This window comes from Chrysochloris asiatica, unplaced genomic scaffold (genome assembly GCF_000296735.1).
Source record: "Chrysochloris asiatica unplaced genomic scaffold, ChrAsi1.0 scaffold00309, whole genome shotgun sequence".
NCBI lineage: Eukaryota > Metazoa > Chordata > Mammalia > Afrosoricida > Chrysochloridae > Chrysochloris > Chrysochloris asiatica.
In genome coordinates, this window is record NW_006408827.1 from 390,764 (window position 1) to 400,600 (window position 9,837).

Sequence of the window (9,837 nt, forward strand, 5' to 3'; positions counted from 1 at the left end):
TTAGGGTCACTATGAGTCAGAACTGACTTGATGTTAGTGAGTTTTGGGTGCACAATGGGTTAAGCATTGGGCTACTAACCACAGTGCTGTCTGCTCAAACTCACCAGCCAATCAGTGGGAAAAAGACGAGGCAGACAGCTTCCATAAAGATTAAGGCCTCGGAAACCTTATCGAGCAGTTTTCTCTGTTCTTTATGATTAGCCTGAGTTAGAATCAACGAGACAGCAGTAGATTTGTATGTACTTCTGGCACTGTAAGGTCAGCACTGGACAGTGAACCACAAGATGGGCCATTCAAACACACCAGCTGCACCTTGTAAAGCATATACAGGGTCACTATGAGTGGGAACCAACTTGACTGTACTTAACAGCTTTCACAGTTTCAACCATCTTCTGCTCAAGGTCAGCAGTTTAAGTCTACCAATTACTCCATGGGAGAAAAATGAGCTTTTCTACCTTACAGCTTTGAAAACCCTATACAGAGTCACTATGAGTCAGAACCAATTCGGTAGCACAGAACCACCACCAGCACACAACAGCAATCATCTGTCATGTTGAGAATTAGCAGGGCAACCCCACAAAGAATGTTTTCTGAGTGTTTCAGTGAAACAGCCTGTTTCCATTCCTGACTCCACAGGACACTGATCAGGGCACCATTTGTCAACTTTATGTTAATTCTAAAATAAACTGATATAATGAAGCCTATCTATGGCTATCCCAGGATTTATCTTTAATAGTTGCTTAGGTTTTTTAGTTTGTTAACTTTTAAAGCATGTTCATTTATGAATCCATAATGCCTGTGATCATTTCATACAATATTTAAAAAAAATCTGTTTATAAGTCTGTTCCAGTTATTATACTGTGAAATTCTTGATGAAACGAGTGGTGTCTGAGATTTGACTTTTAAGTGCCTTTAAGTATAAACTGTATAGGGATTCCAAGGAAAGGCTGGTGAGCTTGAGCCATAACATTGTGGTACAGTGCTTGATGCCACAGTGCCACATCATGACTCCCCATAAAGTGTGGTGGTGGTGATTATGTGCTGTGGAGTTGGTTCTGACTTTTAGTGACCCTGTATAGGGTTTCCGAGGCTGTAAATCTTTACCGGAACAGAAAGCATCATCTTTCTCCTATGGAACCATTAGTAGTTTCAAACTGCTGACCTTGAGATCAGCAGCCTGACTTCTAACCACTAAGCTGCTGAGCTCCTTCAATAAAGTATTGGTATAGAAAAAAATGAATTCTATGTGGCAGACTATTTTATCTGCTTTCATCAAATTAGCTAGTTTAAAATGTTTTTCAAAAAAATTGCACAATTTAAAATCTTTAGGTTTGTAAAATGCAAACAACTTGTGAAGAAAAGCTTTTTTTTTTCATTTGTAACTCACAATGACATTTAAAAATATTACTAAAATGTTACTGCTGTTTGGGAAGCCATTGCTTTGAAAACTATTGAAAATTGTTTTATTTTATTATTTTCAACAAAGCTTAGAATGATACAGAAGGTTACATTTTTATTTTTTAAGATGCAATTACGTCTCCCACTTGAGTTCTTTAGGTGGTTAAGGGTATATATACATGAGCTGAGTTAACCAGAACAGCAATTAGTATACTGCAAGATGTCATTTGCTAAATGGTTGAGCACTCACATGCGCAAACACTTTGCACTCAAAAACTAATTTACTAAAAGAAATCAATACTTTTGTCTTTTTTGGCTCTAAGTGGTTTATGGAACATAACCCCAACAAATTGTAGAAATACAATTACCACTGCATATTGTGGCTATCTTCGATAAACATCTGAAAGCAATGCAAGTTGGTAAAATTAAATTCTATTGAATTATGTTCATATATAAGTTTTAAGTAAAATGGATTTGAGAATTACTACTAGTAAATAGAAAATAATCTTTTAATGATTTGATGATACGCTGATCTTCATTAACTGAATATTATCTAAAATATCACAATTTTAATGCTAACAACTATTAATTGAGGAAAGAGATTTACTGACACACAAATTCCTATTAAAGTAGAATATAGGACTAACAGCCAAGGACTTTGACTCCCATTACACTATCTGCTACCAGGAATTTTCATTTGATGTCGTATGACTGGTAGGATATGGTTTATAAATATATGTAGGTATTTAAAGTTGTCACAGACATTTGGGAGAAACACTTCCCTGTAGTGTGCAGGAATTTGAAAGGAGAGAAGAAGGAAGTGAACAGGATGGTCCTGACTTGCATCCCACTCATAGTTTTCTGAGCATTCAGGTTACTGAAATACCTGATTAAATTTGCTTTATTTGAAACCTAAGTGAAACAGATATCCAAATGAAGCTGTTGTTATTATTGCTGTTTTTAAAGTTACAATGTATATGCAAATTTCCAAAAATGCAACATCCTTTAAATTAATGCAAGGCTTAAAATTTTTACCAAGAGTTGTGGTTTCCCATCTTGAAAACTAGATCACCACTGACATTGTGGCTTGTATTTGAATCACCTATGCATCTCACCTGTATCAGTCTTTAACTGTAACATTCTTAGTGATTCTACATATAAAAACAAGCACAGAATCCTAGATCATTTCTCATTGTGATTTATTCTTGTTCCCCTACAGACTGAAATGAATGCTACACTTTTTCTTTTAACATTCTCTTTACAATTATAGTATAGTGTTGATTTTTAAAAATCACGTTTATATAAGTTTAATAACTATTCATTTCATTATAGGAATGTATAGATGATATTGTTATTTAATATTTGAATTAGGGGTTTATATTTGAATATGAAAAACAAGATTTTCAGTTGAATCTTTTTAAACAAATATTTAAGTAAATATTTTTCATCACAGAATACCTTAAAGATCTTTCTGAATATGTGTTTAGGACGTATGACTATAATGTATGAGACTACATAACCTTCATGGTTATGATCTTGTCTAAAGATTAATGCATATTTCCCCTTAAATTCAAGACGGCAAGCCTTTCTAGCTTTGTATTTCCTCTAAATTTCCCATGGTATATTCCTAACATACATCTTTTATAAGGGTTACTATGTGTTCTGTTATAACTTAATAAAACAATTACTTATATACTCTGGAAGAAACATGTTAAATACCTTCTAATATTAAACAAATATATATAAATTATACATGTGATATTCATATATATATGTAAGTATTTATATGATAATATATATTGCATTATAATATATACATAAATAATGTATATATTATATATTTGTTGTTGTTAAGTGCCATTGAGTTGGTTCTGACCCATAGCGACCCTATATAGGGTTTCCAAGGAGCAGCAGGTGAGCTTGAACTACTTACTGACCTTGCAGTTCAAATGGCTCTGCAGTCTGGTGCATTAACCCACAGCTCCACACCAGGACTTACATATTATATATACATTACATATGTATTATCATCAGCCATGAGCTTCTAAATTTTCTTTTCCTGTCACCTAATTACATGTTAACAAGTGCTGTAGGTCAGACAATTTTGGACACAAAGTAGTCCTTAGAGCTCACATTCATCCATATTTGAGCTTTGATTGTACATCCTTACATCTCTTATCTATCAGTTCTAAAAACTTTTTAATTGGAAGGGATTATGGCTCATTCTTTTACCCTGCCACCTTCTCTAGAGTTCCTCATATCTTTTGCAACATAGGAATTACCATCCATGTTAAACATCAGCCTCAACAGTAATCTGATTTGTCTTTCTCACATATCTATTGATCCAAAGGAGAATGGGCAAAATGTAGCTGAGGTTTCAGGGAAACCTTGACTACAGGTAGGTCTAAAACTCCACATTAATTTTGAGTTGATATGGCACTGTAAGGTAAGCAAAAAATAAACACGACTAACTGAAATGTTGATGGTTCAAATCCATCCGTCAACATGACCACACTCAAAAGCAACAACAATGATCATAATTTCCTAATACATAATTAGTAAATGTATGGTTAGTGAAGTGAATTTACAGGAGCTCTGGTAGCGTAGTGGTTACGAATCGGGCTGCGAACCTTAAGGTCAGCGGTTCGAAACTACCAGCTGCTCCGCAGGAGAAAGATGAGGCTTTCTACTCCCGTAAAGATTTACACCCTCGGAAACCCTGTATAGGGTCGCTATGGGTCGGAACCGACTCGACGGCACTTAACAACAACAACAACAAACCAATTCTTATAAGGAATAAATATATTTGGCAGTTCTCTTCAAATTATAAAAACATTAAACTGGCACTGACTTCATCTTTTTTTTATCTACTGTGATGATTAGCGTTTTGTGTCAACTTGACTAGTTTAGGATTCCAAGAGGCTTAGCGGTTGGGATGTGCTTACTTCCATGGTGATGAAACATAGTTAAGTCTATGTTGAGTGGCAATCAATGGAAGGTATGCTTCCTTGGCGGATGTGGTATGTTCCCAGTATAATGGACACAAGGGAGGGAATCTTCCTGTCTCTCTTCTTCTGGAGCCCCAGGACTCTGCAAATGTAAGCCATTTCCTTGAAAATAAGAATCTCTACAGATTTTTTTTTTTGTTGTTGTTAGATATGTTTCACTGGTTTTGTTTCTCTAGAAAACTCAGCCTAAGACGTCCACAAAGTACATGAAAGCAATTAGATGTAGAAAACTATATCTCATAACTTATATGTGCTTTTGGGAAATTTGTCCCCAAATGATTTTTCCTTGACCCTTAATTATGGAAAGGAACAGTTGTTGTTGTTTTTCCTATGATGTATAGCTGCAAAGTAGACTTTTGTTCATAAAGACTTATATCTATCATTTTCATCCTATTTATCAAATCAAGATCAACATATATTTGACTGTGTTTTGCCTAACTTCACTCCCATTTAAAGTCTTTGGAAATTGTATAATCTAACCTTTAAATGATCTATGGTCTGAGGTATGCTAGAATTTGCACACACAGGCTCAAGAGAATAAACTTTAATTCTCATGAATTTTGTAAAACTGTTGTCAAATACAGCTATAAATATATAAACTTATAATTAAATAGATACTCAAAACCCAACACTGTTTCATTTTTTAGGCATATTTTATTCTTTAAATTCTTGAGATTATTTTTATATAGTGGAAATAATATATAATTTGTTACTGAACATCTCATTCCAATTTCACTTTTAATTACAGCACATGTGTAGGTTAAAACTGGATATCCTGGGAATATTTACAGCATAGAATTGGCAAATTATGCAAATCAGAGGTTACTCTTTCAGTGTTAACACTGACAGACTGTGGAGTTGTAGACTGTACCGAGACTAAGGGATCACACCAAAATTACTGTCAATATTTTTGTGCATGATTTCAACAAAAAATGTATTATAACATATAAAAATATCCCAATTGTTAGTTCCACAGCACTTAACAACAACAACAGTTAGTTATAACAACAAAACCACTTTTTGTAAATCCTACTAACATATATCAATATACCTACAGAGCTACAACTTTATGCTAATTCACTTTTTGAACCTTCGAATGAACTAATTCAGAGTTGTCATTATTACTCAGTTACAATGAGACTTTGAATCATGTAGTTTTGTTATTAAGTGCTAAGTTGTTGTTGTTGTTAAGTGCCGTCGATTCTGTTCCAACCCATAGTGTCACTGTTTAGGGTTTCTCAGGAGCAGTTGGTGAGCTTCAACTGCTGACCTTGCAGCTCAAGCTGACTTTACAGTCCAGCACATTAACCAAAAATGCCACACCAGGAATCTTATCAAGTGCTATACGCACGCATTATTTTCTGTTCTTGTTAGTGTTTTCATACTTTTTTTCTTTTATGGGAAATCATAAAGTGTTACTACAAAATTATAGAAACACTTATGAAACAAAAATATAAAAATATGCAACTGTTCTTTCTCAACATACCTTCTATGTTGTTCTAGACATTTATTAAGGTTGTGTTTCCATCTCTCTAACACTTCCCTAAACAATTCTGTACTCTTTCATCTATACCATGCCAAAACAGCAATTTTGGTATCCTCAAAGGACCAAATCGTGTACTTTTAAATGTTCTTTGAGTTTGGGGAACAAAAAGAAATCTGAAGATGTTGAATCAGGGCTATAGAATAGATAGGATAAAGTTTCCCATTAAATTTTCATAGAGCAGCACTTGCTACTCAAAGAATGAACAGGTGCATTGTTGTAATAATTAAAATTATCTCAGCATATTTTTTCTGATCTTTTTTCTCATCAATGCAGTTTTTAATTTTCATAAAACTTCTTAATAAGCCTGTGTGATAAGTCTATGTCCTTCGAGAAAAATCTTTGGAATCTCAAAACACAGTCATCAAAACCTTGAATGTATCTGAACTAGTAGATCCCCCTTGAAAGCCACTGTTCTGGTTGTACAGAATATTTTACCTATAAAATAAGTACTGGACTGCTAACCACTAGGTTACTGGTTAAACCCCATCAGTCTTTCCTTGGAAACCCAACTCAGTGGCATTTAACAACAACAAAAATGTGATAGTGGTGGCTCTGTAGGAAACACACTGAACTGCAAACCATCTAATGGGCAGTTTGAGCCACCAACCAACTGGTAGGAGGAAGATGAGACTTTCTTCTCCTGCAAAGATTTACAGTGTCAAAAACCCTACACAGGGCCTCTATGAGTGCAAAACAACTTAATAACAATTAGCAACAATGAGGCAAAGACAAGTTTATTTCTGAGAGAACTTGTCTTTACCCATTCACTGGTTATAGAAACAGAGACATATTTAAGCAGTTTTGTTTGGAATAAACTCATGCATATACGAAGAAGAACCCTAATTGTACTGCCAAGTGAATACCAGCAAAAGGAAGCAAAAGAGACAAAAATTTCAATATGCCAAAGACTGGATGATGGTCAGAGTTCATGGAAAGTTTCCAATCAATAAAGCGGATTTTTCTGATGCTAGCATGCATTAGAAGAATAAAGCCTGGAAATAGCAGGACTTGAAGCAAAGCAGAACGTTGAAAGTAACTCTAGCCATGATACTGTGAATAAGATGAGTGATGTTAAGGAAAATAATTTTCAAATTTTGTGCTATGTTTTATTCTGGGAGATATTAGTTTCAGTTTTGGGGGGGGATAAAAATAAGCAAAATCCAGAGTGCTTCTTTCCAGAACAAAAGATTAACTTCTCAGTGTTGCAGCAAGGCAAGACACAATAGCAAAATGAAATGCTCACCCGTTTTCAAAACAGTGGTTTTGCAAGGTGATGTCAAACGGCAAGAAAATTCTGCATACATGAATGGCATACTCACTCGTGAGCAAGAATTTGTACTTTTTTTGTGGCCTACTGTTTGCTATTTATGCTGAGATATGACATCCAAGATGTGGATGGGATGTCTGAAGTGATAGAAACTGAATCCAAAAAGCACCTATGTTACTTGGAAAAAATATGTGAAAATGTTGATTGTAATTCTGCAGCTGCATAAAATCATTAACACAGAAATGAAAGCTTTGATGGAAATGGAGAAGAAAAACTAGAGTGATGTTTTGCACAAATTGTTTAATATTGCATTGTTTCTTGACAAACAGAATCTGCCATTATGTGGCCACATGGAATGGGAATCTTAATTGAATAAAGGGAACTTTATTGGGATGGTGAGATTCTTTCAAAATATAAGCCAGTGTTAAAAGAACATGTAATGAAATTAAAGTGAAGTTCATGTAAAGGTAAAGCATGATTAGTCTCATCTTGTACCAACAACTGAATGAGTTTTTAAATTCCTGCCAAATTCTATGAAGGAGAATATTGTTATGTAAATAAAGACTGTGACATATTTTGAGATCATGTTCAGCAGTATACTTGATATAGCACTTACTGACCAATTGTCAAAAGTGATCAGATATGTAAAAATTAACAGTAGAAAAGATAAAGTAAAAAACATCTTCCTAGAATTTTTCCTTTTAAACAACAAACAAAAAAATTGCCAACCTTAGTTCTCACACAAAAAAATGAAACAAAGCAAAAACTAGGAAGCGATGAATTTGACATAATCACGTGCCTCACTCAAGGTTATGGTAATGATACCATATGGCTAGAATCCTTGGAGCTCTATAGTCCTTTTTAAGGAAAAGAACAAGAATTTTAATGGGTGGATAAAACATTCACTTACCTTGTGCAGTCAATACCTTTTGTGGTAAAGGCATCACGTGTGCCAATTCTTGAGACACTATATTCTTTCTTTCTTGCTCCCACCTGCAGATGTGATGTGCTAATTGACCGTACTAGAGTGCCATTGAAAAGGTTAGACAGCTCATCATACTGCAGGTAAGCCAGTTATAGAAAACTTTGATAGATTTATGGTGTCTATTGGAGCTCTTTGTGATCTACGTGAATATTTGGACATGAGAGGAGTAGCACACAGACTTTTGCCTGCTGTCTGTTATTTCACTTATCTGTAATATCTATATTTCTGGTGTGATAAACTTCAGGTGGTTACTCTTACACGGCAGCACTTCAGATGAAGGAACTAACTCTCCAGAAAGTGATGGCAAAATTAGTGACACTAAGGCCTTTTCTGCACGAGGAACAAGCACAGTCACTTATTGGAGCATGCAATTGAACAGACACTTTAAAAACCAGATAGATGTGGAATGGCAGTAGAGAGATGAACCAGGTTTAGGAAGAGAATGTCAAAGTATGGGGTGCAGGCAAGAGATGCCTGCAAGAAGAAAATAAGAGGGTGACGCTTGAGTGCATTGATTGCTTTCTTTCTGAACTCCAGCTCAGATAAAGAACCATCAAGGAAATTGCAGCCATGGTAGAGGCTATTCAAGCAAAGAGTCTCATATCTGCTACTAGAAAAGAATTAAAGTATTCATTTCAAAATTGACCACTTTCTACGACAAGGTATTCAAGAGTTAGCTTTTAATAGAAATGCCAAGCCTGGGAAGGCACATGAAAGCAGCAGAAATTGGAAGAATCTCTTTCTGTTTTTGGTTCTACTTCTGGAAGAAACCAAAGACTGGACAACATTAGGGATTTTGATATTCATAGTTGATTGAAATTTTGTCGAATCTCTCCCAACCTTTTCACTAAGCCTAAAATTATTTTAGACAATTTTTGTGTTTGTGACTTCATGTGACAGGAATTTTTCAAAGCTGTAATGTATAAAAAACTATTTGTCATCTACAATGAGGCTTTCAGATTTTGAAATATCAATTGAAAGTGGACTGGTAAAAGGAATTGATTTCACTGAAGTGATTCACAACTTTACAACTTTGAAGGCTAGTAGAGAAAGTTCTGATTTAGTTGAGCTGTTCAGTAAGTGTCGAAATTCTTGTGTTTTTGTTCACATTTATTTTTATGCAATTGTTTCATATATAAACAGATTTCCACATGCATTTGTCTACCACATCACATTTTCGGGACCATTAATGATTATCCAACCCTAATACATCAATATATCTTATGTAACATTAAAGTTTAATGTTCAAAATGGACATAATGTTTATATAGCTCTTGAACATTCCTTTTTCAAATTCTGTGGTTTTCTTTTAAATATTTTAATATGATATTCTAAATAAAATATACTTTTAATTTTCTTAATTGTTATATAATTACTATTGAAATATGGGAATAACAATTTATGAATTATATTAATGCAAAAATATTACTAAGAATTTTTATGGTCTGTCATAAGAAAAAATCCATGGTGGTGAGTTATTGAACTATGTTATACCAACCCGAGTGATGTCACTGCAGTCCCCTTTTTAGAGCATTTACCAGCATTTCAAAAATTTTGCTGTACTTTATCTAACTAAGTTTTTTGAGCCTATATGCTAGTCATTAATGAAAGTTTAATATAGGAGTTAATATAG